Source organism: Salvelinus fontinalis, chromosome 37, assembly GCF_029448725.1.
Source record: "Salvelinus fontinalis isolate EN_2023a chromosome 37, ASM2944872v1, whole genome shotgun sequence".
NCBI lineage: Eukaryota > Metazoa > Chordata > Actinopteri > Salmoniformes > Salmonidae > Salvelinus > Salvelinus fontinalis.
Window position 1 is genome coordinate 31,714,546 of NC_074701.1, and position 15,653 is coordinate 31,730,198.

At 42.8% G+C, this 15,653-nt stretch overlaps 1 pseudogene; it reads right to left on the bottom strand.

Annotated features, from left to right (window-relative positions):
- Positions 1 to 2,521: 2,521 nt before the first annotated feature.
- LOC129835995 (toll-like receptor 4) lies at positions 2,522 to 15,399 on the bottom strand (annotated as a pseudogene).
- Between the last annotated feature and the right edge of the window lie 254 nt (positions 15,400 to 15,653).

Sequence of the window (15,653 nt, forward strand, 5' to 3'; positions counted from 1 at the left end):
GGTAGATGAGATGGTGCTAATTTAAAGGTGGTGTCAGAGGTTAAAAGTGAGGTCTAAAGATGAAGTTAACAGGTAAAAGTGAGACCCACATGTAAAAATATAAAGTTGAGTTTCCACAGGTAAATGAGGTAAGATCCACTGGTAAATTAGGTGAGGTCAGCAGGTGAAGAATGTTCACGTGTGTATGAGATGGGATCCATTGGTAAAAGTGAGATCTACAGACAGAGATGTTGACGGTTGGTTTCAGTGAAACTGTGTGACTGGAGTGTATGTGTTCAAGAGAACATCTAATGAAGTCTGGTCTCTGGGTTAAACCAGTCCTCCTGTTAGGACGTTTAAAGACTAGGGAGGTTTGGCACTACACTACACCACACTGCAAAGGTTCTGTCTTTGACAAAAAGACAGATGAGCACTGAGGAATTTACACCAGATTCAACCACAAGATAGACACTAAAGCAAGGTGGTATTTTACAAAGCAGGATCAAGAAGTTGGCCAGCTTACTTTTATAAACACCTAGAAATAACTTCCTTTGACTGTTTGCAAATTAAGAAGCCCAAGTTCCATATACTGAGATAATCTGGCAATTATTCATTGCCCAATTACAATTTACAAATGATAGGAAACTGATCTACTCTCTTAGAAAAAGGGTTCTTCGGCTGTCCCCATAGGATAACCCATTTTGATTCCAGGTAGAACCCTTTTGGGTTTCACGTAGAACCCTCTGTGGAAAGAGTTCTACATGGAACCCAAAATAGTTCTACCTGGAACCAATAGGGTTGAACCTGGAACCAAAAAGGGTTCTTCAACGGGTTCTCCTATAGGGACAGCCAAAGAACCCTTTTAGGTTCTAGATTGCACCTGTTTTTATAAGAGTGAAGTTTCGTGTTCAACTTGTATTCAGATGCATGCTTTCATTCTTGCAAACACAATTTGAGATCAAAACATCCCTTTATTCTGAAATTGTTCATCTGTTCACTGCTGTCCGAGTGTTTGTGTCACGAATCCCGCTTCCTGAGTTTGTTTTTGCCTGTGTTCTGTCCTGGAGTGTTTTTTCCGGTGTTCTGGAACGCACCCTGTATCTCTGAGTACCTGCACCTGTATCCCATCAGCTATCTGCACACCTGGTCCTGATCATCATCCCTCCACTTCATAAGCTCTGACCTGACATTCATTCCCTGCCTGATCGTTAGCCATGAACAGTCTGTTGTGCCAGTGTATCAGCCTCCAGTTTGATAGAGTTTGTTTTGTTCGTCTTGCTTGTATTGACCTCACCTCTGTTTTTTCTGTCTACAGTCATTCACCCGGAACACTCATCTCATCCCTACCTGGTCGTCGGAGACTTCAGTTACTTCATTGGATTTGCCTATTCAATCCCATTAACTCACCTCCGCTGCCCGCTCCGTCACTTGGATTTTTCTATCACTACATTCAAACTTGTAAATAAATACTCACCTTTGTCTTACTCTCCTTGTCCTGGTCTGCTTCTGGGTTCAACTTTAGTAGAAGCGTGACAGTTTGTGCCTAAATCAAAAGGACATGACTGTGTAACGTGATAACAAAAGACATTGTTTGCGTCCTAAATATGCCTTGCTACTTACCTACTGTGCACTCGTCGTACTTCTATTACTATTTAGAACATAATGTTCAGTAAAAACGAATGCAACAAATATCAGCATAACAGTCTCATGCTAATGAAAATGCATAATCTAATGCTCAATTAGCCTACATTGATTCACGGCCCACCATTCGTTCATTTTGGTACAGCTTGTCCCCTCAGCTGATTATCAGCTAATGTCAAACAAGGTCATGTCTAGATGGAATACAGCTTTTGTCAAATTTGACACTGAAAGCTGTTGTTTTTTTGTGCGTTTTAGCTAACCCTAACCCTTTTAGCCTTAACCTAATTATCTTAACCTGCTATGTTCATTCTCAAAATCCACTGCGTGAGTTCTTCTAACCCTGCTACGAAAAGTCAATTTTGAGAAAAGCTGTATCCCGGCTAGACTATTTTTTTGCATGCCCAAATTGCCTGCTATTTAGAATGCATGTGTGGGTCTTCGGACACAGCCACCCATACACAAACATCCGCTTTGGGTAAACCCCACAGACATCCCAAATGCCAACAAAAATGCCCTTGGGAAATACATCTCAAACTGTTGGTGGAAACTCCTCTAAACATGTTAAACTGTACAAACAGCCTGAAACTGAAAACTTCAATTTTTAAGGTGACATTATCTTATGAATTTGTCGAATGTGCTTGGGTATAATTTCTTCAGTTTCTGTTTTTATAACACCATCTATTTTCTAGATTTTTTTCTAGATTTATTTTTAAACCAATGCAGTATTTGTTTCCACAGCATTTCACATGTATATTCTACCACTTAGTTCTCAGATGACTCAAGGCTACTATTACATTCATTAAAACCACTTGAATGCCTAAATGCCGTATAGTTATGCTAAAAAGCTGACAACAGAGATGCTAATTCTGAGAATAATGTCAGCTCATCAACAGGAACCAGTTTATGGTTGTGTTTTTGAGATGTCCCTCCATTTCGGGTAAGTGTTCTTCTTCAGGTATTTGTGGAGCACAAACACTTTTGGTCCTCTCCTCCTCCACGTCCTCCAGTATAATGATGTTGGGTTTTCCCTCTAGCACAAACCAGGACTGAGCCACTTCAAACTCAAAGCGACACCACGCACTGTCAATGAAGTGGAGCAAAACCACAGAGATTACCTTGCCAGTGATGCCCTTGTCTGTGATGTTGGAGGAGGTGGACTTGCCCACTTCAAAGTCCCGCTCATGGAGGCACAGCTGAATGGGAGGGCCTCCTTTCTCAAGGTTCTCCACCAGTTCCTCCATCACCCAGGCCTCTTCCTTGCTGGAGTAGATCACAAAGACATCGTAAAGGCAATCCTGCTGGTGGGAGATCTTGTAGCCCCTCAGCAAAACGCAGCAGTAACGCACATGCATGATGATGGCACCGGAGGGTAGGGCTGCCGTCTTATCGGCTCTAAACCAATCATATTATTATTATTATTTTTCTTACGTTGTTCGTAACTTGTTTTGTACATAATGTTGCTGATACCGTCTCTTATGACCGAAAAGAGCTTCTGGACATCAGAACTGGGATGTGACTAATTTGCCCTTGCCTTCCATTCTGCTAGCTAACGTTCAATCGCTGGAAAATAAATATAAATAAATAAATGGGACGAACTGAAAGCACGCATATCCTACCAACGTGACATTAACCAACGTGGATGTCATAAGGTGAATGCACCAATTTGTAAGTCGCTCTGGATAAGAGCGTCTGCTAAATGACTTAAATGTAAATGTAAAATTAAAAACTGTAATATCTTATGTTTCACCGAGTCGTGGATGAACGATGACATTAAGAACATACAGCTGGCGGGTTATACACTTTATCGGCAAGACAAAGCAGCCTCTGGTAAGACACGGGGTGGGGGCCTATGCATTTCTCAAAGTTTTGCTCGCATGAGGTAGAATATCTCGTGATAAGCTGTAGACCACACTATCTACCGAAAGAGTTTCCTCTGTATTTTCGTAGCTGTCTACATAGTTCCACCGTCTCCGTCCGGATCGCCCTGCACCTCGCCGTCCGGGTCGTTCCCGATGCCGGTGTCGGTGCGCTGCTGGAGCCGCTCGTCAAGGGGGGGTACTGTCACAACTTCCACTGAAGTCGGTTCCTCTCCTTGTTCGGGCGGCATTCGGCGGTCGACGTCACCGGTCTTCTAGCCATCGCCGATCCACCTTTCTTTTTCCATTTGTTTTGTCTTGTTTTCCCACATCTGGTTTACATTCCCTCATTACTTGTCGTGTATTTAACCCTCTGTTCCCCCCATATCTGTGTGTGAAATTGTTTGTTGTAAAGTGCTTGTGCACTCTGACTGGTTCGCGACGGGTTATTTTTTTCTGGCTGCCGTTGGTTTTGCATATTAAACTGCTCCGGTTATTACCCAGTTCTGCTCTCCTGCGCCTGACTTCCCCGCAGCCAGTCACGCACGTCTTACAAATCCCCATGGAAACTATTGCCAGATATTTTGAGGACTTTAAGGTTGTAAAGTCCCAGTAAGGACATGGGGTTTGAGAAGATGGTGCTTGTATTGGAGATATCCAGGTACTGAAGACATGAGAGGTATTTCATGGTTCCAAATTCCAAACCAGTCAGCTTTGTGTGATGGAAATCCAACACCTCAAGACTCTCCAATCCCTGGAATTCCATTGTTTCTATCTGGATGTTGGTGCTGGTGCTCATATTGAGGTGGCGTAGGCGTGGAAGTCCCCGGAACTCCGTTTGCAGTAGCCTTCCATGACGATTTGGTTGTTGCTCAGATCCACATATTGGAGGAGAGGCATGTCTTCAAACGCATCATTAAAGAGTATAGGGTATGAGTTTTCTTTTATTGTCAGTCTCTCTAAGGATTTTGTATGGGAAAGCTGCAGACTAGATTTGCTGTGTAAGAACAAGCTCTTTGATTCGTCTGAATTTAACATCATTCACGAATGGGTGATTTTTGTAGCGTTTGTCATGCAGCGAAATACTGGGTTGGATCCAATTGTCCTCTCTTATCGATAGTAGTATATTTCCTCAGTTTATCAAGCAGAGCCCATACAAAGAATGAATTCCAATAACATGAGAATCCCTGTAGTCGCCAATGACCAGCTTCCCCACAGAGAGACCAGCAAGTGCTTTGAGGCCAGCTGTGCTCACATTACCTGAAGGAAATGCATCTCGTAGATGCAGCTCGTGTAGGTTAATGTTCTGAAATGCTCCTGGCTCTATATGTAATACAGGATTTCTGTTGAGTAGAATTGTGATGTTGTTCCTAATTTGCCTTAAGACAGCTATGTGACGGACTTGTATAACGGATATGTTATTAGCCTGCAGGTCCAGTATCCTAAAGTCTGTGAAGTTGATGACTTAGGATGGGATAGACATGGAGAGGAGATTGTTAATCCCGACATTCAACTCCTGCAGCTTGGTTAAATGGTTTGTATGCAGGTCCTCAATAGAGAGAAGACCAGTATTGACAAGAACAAGCTTTTGAAGGAGATGCAGTGAGTTTAGGGCATTGTTTCCAATGGGGTTTCCAGTAAGAATCAATCAAAGGAATGTTACATTCCTCACATTGTGGTAGGCATCATAAGTTATATGCTGGATTCTGCAGCTGTTGAACAATAAAAGTATTAAATACAATTAACTCCTGCATATCCATTATGTGTTATGTACAGTGCCTTCAGAAAGTATTCAGATCCCTTGACTTTTTCCACATTTTGTTATGTTACAGCCTTATTCTAAATTGGATTTTAAAAAATTAACCTCATCAATCTACACACAATACCCCATAATGACAAAGTGAAAACAGGTTTTTAGAAAATGTTGCTAATTTATGAATAATTTAAAAACAGAAATACCTTATTTACTTAACTATTCAGACCCTTTGCTATCAGAATCAAAATTGGTCTCAAATGCATCCTGTTTCCATTGATCATCCTTGAGATGTTTCTACAACTTGAATGGAGTCCACCTGTGGTAAATTTGATTGATTGGACATTTTTTGGAAAGGCACACACCTGTCTATTTAAGATCACACAGTTGACAGTGCTTGGCAAAAACCAAGCCATGAAGTAGAAGGAATTGTCCGTAGAGCTCCGAGACAGGATTGTGTCGAGGCACAGATCTGGGGAAGGATACCAACAAATGTCTGCAGCATTGAAGGTCCCAAAAAACACAGTGGCCTCCATCATTCTTAAATGGAAATAGTTTTGGAACCACCAAGACACTTCCTGGGAGAAGGGCCATGGTCAGGAAGGTGCCCAAAAACCCGATGTGTAACGGCTTTCTTCCTGGGGTGAAGGAGAGGACCAAAATGCAGCGCGGCTAGTGTTCAACATGATTTAATAAAGAATATATTAGAACACTACAAACAACAAAACAAGAAATGTGAAAACCGAAACAGTCCTATCTGGTGCAGAACACAGACAGAAGACAACCACCCACAATCCCCAACACAAAACAATATATGATTCTCAATCAGGGACAACGATTGACAGCTGCCTCTGATTGAGAACCATATTAGGCTGAACACAGAAACAGACAAACTAGACACACAACATAGAATGCCCACCCAGTTCACGTGACCTGACCAACACTAAAACAAGCAAAACACATAAGCACTATGGTCAGGACGTGACAAGATGTTCACTCTGACAGAGTTCCAGACTTTCTCTGCAGATGGGAGAACCTTCCAGAAGGACAACCATCTCTGCAGCACTCCAACACACAGGCCTTTATGGTAGAGTGGCCAGATGGAAGCTACTCCTCAGTAAAAGGCACATGACAGCCCGCTTGGAGTTTGCCAAAAGGCACAAAGACTCAAAGAAACAAGATTCTCTGGTCTGATGAAACCAAGATTGAACTCTTTGGCCTGAATGCCAAGCATCACATCTGGAGTAAACCTGGCACCATCCCTACGGTGAAGGATGGTGGTGACAGCATCAAAGTGATGGGGATGTTTTTCAGTATCAGGGACAGGAAGACTAGTCAGGATTGAGGGCAAGATGAATGTCGCAAAGTACAGAGATCCTTGATTTAAAACCTGCTCCAAAGAGCTCAGGACCTCAGACTGGGCAGAAGGTTCACCTTCCAACAGGACAATGACCCTAAGCACACAGCCAAGACAATGCAGGGGTGGCATCGGGACAATTCTCTGAATGTTCTTGAGTGGCCCAGCCAGAGCCCAGACTTGAACCCAATCGAACATCTCTGGAGAGGCCTGAAAATAGCTGTGCAGCAACACTCCCCATCCAACCTAACAGAACTTGAGAGGATCTGCAGAGAAGAATTGGAGAAACTCCCCAAATACAGGTGTGCTAAGCTTGTAGCGTTATACCCAAGAAGACTTGAGTGTGTAATCGCTGCCAAAGGTGCAATAACAAAATATTGAATAAATATGTTAATGTGATACTTCCATTTTTTTTTTTTAAGAAATGTGCTATAATTTCTAAAAACCTCCTCCCGAGTGGCGCAGCGGTCTACAGCACTTCATCGCAGTGTAGAGGCGTCACTACAGGTTTGATCCCGGGCTGTGTCGCAGCCCGCCACAACCGGGAGACGCATGAGGCGGCGCACAATTGGCACAGCGTCGTCCGGGTTAGGGGAGGGTTTGGCAGGCCGGGATGTCCTTGTCCCATCGCACTCTAGCGACTCCTTGTGGCGTGCCGGGCGCATGCATGCTGACTTCGGTTGACAGATGTACGGGTTAAGCGAGCAGTGTGTCAAGAAGCAGTGCGGCTTGGTAGGTTTGTGTTTCGGATGGATGCATGGCTCTCAACATTCGCATCTCCCGAGTCCATATGGGAGTTGCAGCGATGGGACAAGACTAACTACCAAACGTATATCACAAAATTGGGGAGAAAAAGGGGGTAAAAAGTACCAAAAAATCTAAATTCTAAATACCTGTTTGCTTTGTCATTATGAGGTATTGTGTGTAGATTGATGAGGGGGGAAAAACGATTTAATCCATTTTAGAATAAAACTGTAACGTAACAAAATGTGAAAAAAGTGAAGGGGTCTGAATACTTTCCGAATGCACTGTATATATCAACAAATTGGTGAGGGCACTAGAACAATCTGCAGCACTTGGCCTCACCCTACTAGAATCTGAAGTCAAATGTCTACTGTTTGCTGATAATCTGCTGCTTCTGTCTCCAACCAAGGGAGAACAATGAATGCCTACAGCAGCACTCAGATCTTCTACACAGATTCTGGAAGACCTGGGCCCTGTAAAGTAAAGACAGTAAAGACAAAAATAATGGTGTTCCAAAAAAAGTTCAGTTGCCAGGACCACAAATTCCATCTAGACATCGTTGGCCTAGAGCACACAAAAAACTATACCAACCTCGGCCTAAACATCAGCGCCACAGGTAACGATCAGAGAGACAAGGCAAGAAGTGCCTTCTACGCCATCAAAAGGAACATCAAATTTTACATCCCAATTAAGATCTGACTAAAAATACTTGAATCAGTTAAAGAACCCATTGCACTTTGTGGTTGTGCGGTCTGGGGTCCGCTCACAAACTTAGAATTCACAAAATGGGACAAATACCAAATTGAGACTCCATGCAGAATTCTGCAAAAATATCCTCAGTGTACAGTCGTGGCCAAAAGTTATGAGAATGACACAAATATTAATTTCCACCAAGTCTCCTAACTCAGTTTGTATGATGGAAATTTGCATATATTCCAGAATGTTATGAAGAGTGATCAGATGAATTGCAATTAATTTCAAAGTTAATTTCAAACTCTTTGCCATGGAAATGAACTGAATCCCCCAAAAACATTTCCACTGCATTTTCAGCCCTGCCACAAAAGGACCAGCTGACATCATGTCAGTGATTCTCTTGTTAACACAGGTGTGAGTGTTGACGAGGACAAGGCTGGAGATCACTATGTCATGCTGATTGAGTTCGAATAACAGACTGGAAGCTTCAAAAGGAGGCTGGTGCTTGGAATCATTGTTCTTCCTCTGTCAACCATGGTTAACCGGCAAGGAAACATGTGCCATCATCATTGCTTTGCACAAAAAGGGCTTCACAGGCAAGGATATTGCTGCTAGTAAGATTGCACCTAAATCAACCATTTATCGGATCATCAAGAACTTCAAGGAGAGCGGTTCAATTGTTGTGAAGAAGACTTCAGGGCGCCCAAGAAAGTCCAGCAAGCGCCAGGACCGTCTCCTAAAGTTGATTCAGCTGCGGGATCGGGGCACCACCAGTACAGAGCTTGCTCAGGAATGGCAGCAGGCAGGTGTGAGTGCATCTGCACGCACAGTGAGGCGAAGACTTTTGGAGGATGGCCTGGTGTCAAGAAGGGCAGCACTTCTCTCCAGGAAAAACATCAGGGACAGACTGATATTCTGAAAAAGGTACAGGGATTGGACTGCTGAAGACTGGGGTAAAGTCATTTTCTCTGATGAATCCCCTTTCCGATTGTTTGGGGCATCTGGAAAAAAGCTTGCCCGGAGAAGACAAGGTGAGTGCTACCATCAGTCCTGTTTCATGCCAACAGTAAAGCATCCTGAGACCATTCATGTGTGGGGTTGCTTCTCAGCCAAGGTAGTGGGCTCACTCACAATTTTGCCTAAGAACACAGCCATGAATAAAGAATGGTACCAACACATCCTCCGAGAGCAACGTCTCCCAACCATCCAGGAACAGTTTGGTGACGAACAATGCCTTTTCCAGCATGATGGGGCACCTTGCCATAAGGCAAAATTGATAACTAAGTGACTCGAGGAACAAAACATAGATATTTTGGGTCCATGGCCAGGAAACTCCCTAGACCTTAATCCCATTGAGAACTTGTGGTCAATCCTCAAGAGGCAGGTGGACAAACAAAAACCCACAAATTCTGACAAACTCCAAGCATTGATTATGCAAGAATGGGCTGCCAACAGTCGGTATGTGGCCCAGAAGTTACTTGACAGCATGCCAGGGCGGATTGCAGAGGTCTTGATAAAGGGTCAACACTTCAAATATTGACTCTTTGCATCAACTTCATGTAATTGTCAATAAAATCCTTTGACACTTGAAATGCTTGTAATTGTATTTCAGTATTCCATAGTAGCATCTGACAAAAATGTCTAAAGACACTGAAGCAGCAAACTTTGTGGAAATTAATATTGTGTCAATCTCAAAACTTTTGGCCACGACTGTACAATGTAAAAAACACCAAATAATGAATGCAGAGCAGAATTGATACCCACTAATTATCAAAACCCAGAAAAGAGACATTCAATTCTACAACCACCTAAAAGGAAGCGTTTCCCAAACCTTCCATAACAAAGCCATCACCTACAGAGAGATAAACCTAGAGAAGAGCAAGCTGGTTCTGGGGCTCTGTTCACAAACACAAACAGACCCCACAGAGCCCCAAGACAGCAACACAAGATAATTACTTGACACATTGGATAGAATTAACCAAAAAACAGAGCAAACTGGAAAGCTATTTGGCCCTAAACAGAGAGTACACAGTGGCATAATGCATGACTACAGTGACTGACCAAAAATGAAGGAAAGCTTTGACTATGTACAGACTCAGTGAGCATAGCCTTGCTATTGGCTATTGACAGAGACCACCGTAGGCAGCCTCAGCTTTCAAGAGAATACAGGCTATGTGCACACTGCCCACAAAATGAGGTGGAAACTGAGCTGCACTTCCTAACCTCCTAACAAATGTATGACCATACTAGAGATACATATTTCCCTCAGATTACACAGATCCACAAAAATGTGAAAACAAATCCAATTGTGATAAACTCCCATATCTATTGGGTGAAATAGCAGTGTGTCATCACAGCAGCAAGATTTGTGACCTGATGCCACAAGAAACTAGTAAGGAACAAACCACCATTGTAAATACAACCCATACAGTGGGGCAAAAACGTATTTAGTCAGCCACCAATTGTGCAAGTTCTCCCACTTAAAAAGATGAGAGAGGCCTGTAATTTTCATCATAGGTACACTTCAACTATGACAGACAAAATGAGAAAAAAAATCCAGAAAATCACATTGTAGGATTTTTTATGAATTTATTTGCAAATTATGGTGGAAAATATGTATTTGGTCAATAACAAAAGTTTCTCAATACTTTGTTTATATACCCTTTTTTGGCAATGACAGAGGTCAAACGTTTTCTGTAAGTCTTCACAAGGTTTTCACACTGTTGCTGGTATTTTGGCCCATTCCTCCATGCAGATCTCCTCTAGAGCAGTGATGTTTTGGGGCTGTTGCTGGGCAACACGAACTTTCAACTCCCTCCAAAAATGTTCTATGGGGTTGAGATCTGGAGACTGGCTAGGCCACTCCAGGACCTTGAAATGCTTCTTACGAAGCCACTCCTTCGTTGCCCGGGCGGTGTGTTTGGGATCATTGTCATGCTGAAAGACCCTGAAAGATATTATTTCTCTCATATTTTTTTGCACAAATTTGTTTATATCCTTGTTAATGAGCATTTCTCCTTTGCCAATCACTCCACACTGCCCTTTCTCACCTGGACAATAGGAACACCTACGTGAGAATGCTGTTCATTGACTACAACTCTGCGTTCAACACCATAGTGCCCATGAAGCTCATCACTAAGCTAAGGACTCTGGGACTAAACACCTCCCTCTGCAACTGGATCCTGGACTTCCTGACGGGCCGCCCCCAGGTGGTAAGAGTAGGCAACAACACGTCTGCCATGCTGATCCTTAACACTGGGGCCCCTCGGGGGTGTGTACTTATTCGACTCCTGTATTCCCTGTTCACCCATGTCTGCATGGCCAAACACGACTCCAACATCATCATTAAGTTTACTGACGACACAACAGTGGTATGCCTGATCACCGACAACGATGAGACGGCCTATAGGGAGGAGGTCAGAGAACTGTCAGTGTGGTGCCAGGACAAGAACCTCTCCCGCAATGTGAGCAAGACAAAGGAGCTGATCGTGGACTACAGGAAAAGGAGGGCCGACAGGCCCCATTAACATCAACAGGGCTGTAGAGGAGCGGGTCGAGAGTTTCAAGTTCCTTGGTGTCCACATCACCAACGAACTAACTATCATGGTCCAAACATACCAAGACAGTCGTGAAGAGGGCACAACAAAACCTTTTCCCCTTCAGGAGACTGAAAAGATTTGTCATGGGTCCCCAGATCCTCAAAAGGTTCTATAGCTGCACCATCGAGAGCATCCTGACCGGTTGCATCACCTCCTGGTATGGCAACTGCTCGACATCTGACTGTAAGGCGCTACAGAGAGTAGTGCGAGCGGCCCAGTACATCACTGGGGCCAAGCTTCCTGCTATCCAGGACCTATATAATAGGCGGTGTAAGAGGAAAGCCCGTAAAATTGTCAGAGACTCCAGTCACCCAAGTTGTAGACTCTTTTCTCTGCTACCGCACAGCAAGCGGTAGCGGAGCACCAAGACTAGGACCAAAAGGCTCCTCAACAGATTCTAGCCCCATAAGACTGTTGAACAATTCATAAAATCGCCACCGGACAATTTACATTGACACCCTTTTGTGACTCCCTTTTGTACACTGCTGCTACTCGCTGTTTGTTTGTTACCTATGCATAGTCACTTTGCCCCCACCTGCATGTACAGATTAGCCCGTATCTAATCTGTACAGCCTGTATCCCCGCACACTGACTCGATACTGGTGCCCTGTCACGTTCGTCGTATGAATTGGACCAAGGCGCAGCATGGTATGCGTACATTCTATTTATTTAAAACCTCTTGTGGATAGGAGGCAGCATTTTCACATTTGGATAAAAAGCGGGCCCAGAGTAAACTCCCTCTTACTCAGTCCCAGATGCTAATATATGCATATTATTATTAGTGTTGGATAGAAACCACTCTGAAGTTTCTAAAACTGTTTGAATCATGTATGTGACTAAAACAGAACTTATTTGGCAGAAAAAACCCAGAGGACATACCATTCAGATTTTTTTTTTTTTAGGTCACTGTAATGAGTAATGAGTAATGAGTTTTCATTGGGAATCCAGATTTCTAAGGGACTTTCCTGCAGTTCATATCGCTTCCACTGGATGTCAACAGCCTTTAGAAATTGGTTGAGGTTTTTCCTTTGAGAAATGAAGAAGTATCCATGTTCAGAATGAGGCTTCAGTGATGTGTACTGTTTGTTAGAGGCACGTGACCAGAAAGCATGCTACACATTGTTTTCCTCCGGTATTGAACACAGATCATCCCGTCTTCAATTTTATCGATTATTTACGTAAAAAAAATACCTAAAGTTGTATTACAAAAGTAGTTTGAAAAGTTTGGACAAAGCTTACAGGTAACTTTTGAGATATTTTGTAGTCACGTTGTGCAAGTTGGAACCAATGTTTTTCTGGATCAAACGCGCCAAATAAATGGACATTTTGGATATATATATCAACGGAATTAATCGAACAAAAGAACCATTTGTGATGTTTATGGGACATATTGGAGTGCACACAAAAGAAGCTTGTCAAAGGTAAGGCATGAATTATATTTTTATTTCTGCGTTTTGTGTCGCGCCTGCAGGGTTGAAATATGCTTTTCTCTCTTTGTTTACTGGGGTGCTATCCTCAGATAATAGCATCGTTTGCTTTTGCCGAAAAGCCTTTTTGAAATCTGACATGTTGGCTGGATTCACAACAAGTGAAGCTTTAATTTGGTGTGTGATTTCATGAAAGTTAGATTTTTATAGTAATTTATTTGAATTTGGCACTCTGCATTTTAACTGGCTTTTGGCCAGCTGGGACGCTACCGTCCCACCTATCCCAGAGAGGTTTAAAACAAATGAACACTGAACAAACTAAACGTGAAGCTATACAAATGAGTGCTGACAGGCAACTACACATAGACAAGAACCCACGAACACAAAAGGGAAAATGGCTACCTAAATATGATCCCCAATCAGAGACAACGATAAACAGCTGCCTCTGATTGGGCACCATATCAGGCCACCATAAACCTACACATCACCTAGACCTACATACCCTAGACTTACAAAAACCCTAGACAATACAAAACCAGCCTACCCACCCTAGTCACACCCTGACCTAACCAAAATAATAAAGAAAACATAGATAACTAAGGTCAGGGCGTGACACGCCCCCTGTATATAGCCTCGTTATGTTATTCTTATTGTGTTACTTTTTATTTTAGTCTACCTGGTAAGTATTTTCTTCTTCTTGAACTGCACTGTTGGTTAAGGGCTTGTAAGCAAGCATTTCCCGGTAAAGTCTACACTTGTTGTATATGGCGCATGTGACAAATAAAGTTTGATTTGATTTGAAATAGACCATTGCCATTTATGGATCTGTGCCATTTACTTTGAACTGAACTGTGTTTACATCATGAGTGGTTGTGAGTAGATGAGCTTGTTTTGAGATCAAAGCAGGCGCTGCCTGTAGCCACATGTGTACATTTTGTTCATATCCTTTGCTAGTTGGTGAGTTATTAGCCCAGTTATAGATTATCTGTAGTCAGCAATAGGGGAGTGATTGCTTCCTACAAGAGCACAAAAGGTGTACATTTCTACACATCTTTGAAAAGCAAGTCAGGTAAAGAGTTGTTTGTTTGTCTTGTTTGCAGTGTTGTATTTTGAGAGGGTAGCATATTTTGTCTGATTCTCTGTAATAATGGTATGGGAGTAATAATGCATTTTATTTTGTAAAGTGCTTTCTTGCATCAAACAATACAACAACATTTTCAGTCACCTCCTTGTCTGAAGGACAAATTAATAAACAGGTTAATGTCAAGCCCTGCATGTTTTGGCTGCTATTGTAGGCTGAAAGATAGAACAGCTATTTCCATATTAAAATATTATGGGATGCATTTTATTGTCTTTGTGGTAGGCCACTCTGGTAGGCCTACATTATGATCAAATAGCCACAGTAGTCTACATGGCCACTGATAAAACTGTAACTTAAAGCGGTTACAGCCTAGGTGTTCACATTAAACACGTGCTGGAAGTTGCACAGAATTTTAACTATGTTCAAGTTTGCGCTCAGCAGACCTGAAATTTGCTCAGTGCCCCAAACAATTTGAGGGAACATTGCTGACAGGTGTGGCATATCAAAAAGCTGATTAAACAGCATGATCCTTACAAAGGTCCACCTTGTGCTGGGGGCAACAAAGGTTCCACAACACAATGCCAAGATGGCGTAGCAGTCAGACGTCTTTGTCTTTGTCTTGTCTCGTCCCATGTATATATCTTTTTATATATGTTTCTTCGCATTCTTTTTAATATTTTTCCTAAACCTCAACTTCAAAATACTCTCCTGCAACCCGCCTCACCCAATGTGGTGTGGATCTGTTTTTTTTTCTAAAGTATTTCTATACCTCCGAACTGGAATACCCCAACTGAAGCTAGCTAGCTAACTAGCTACCAGCTATCAGATATCAGTCAGCTAACAACTGCTAGCGGTCATCAGCTAACCTTTAGCTCGGAAAGCTCTTGCCAGTTCGGACAACGTGTTTCAAACCAGAGCATACTGGACCTATTTTTCTCTCCATATCCCCCGGATTCCTATCGCAAACTCTGAACCTTTCCATCTGGATCATCGCAGCTAGCTAACCACAACCTGGTTGACTACTCCTGGCTAACGTTTCCGTCCCGGAGCTAGCAGCAACTAGCCTGGAGCTAGCCCATGCTAGACCCATCTCCTGGCTAGGGCTCCTGGGCTACTCCTGAAGCCCACTCCTCGGCTACAATATCCGGACCCCTTCTACTGCCGGTACGGGGCACGGAACCCTGCCGATCCTTCACGACTGGAATACCGACATAATCTGCCCGAGGATCCCAACAGGCCCCACAGGCGCGACGTCCCCTGAAGGCCCATTCTGCTAACCGCGGTGTCGTGTCTTTGGCAACATTAAAACTGAAGACTTATCTTTATCAAAAATTATTTGTAATTATTATTACGTGATTAAACTGATTAATCATGTAACTGTAATTAACTAGGAAGTCGGGGCACCAAGGAAAATATTCAGATTAGAAAGTTATAATTTTCCTAATATAACTTTCAGATATTTTAATATCTGATCACTTAGTCTTCTGATTAATGAATTATTATATACCTCACGTTAGTCTCAT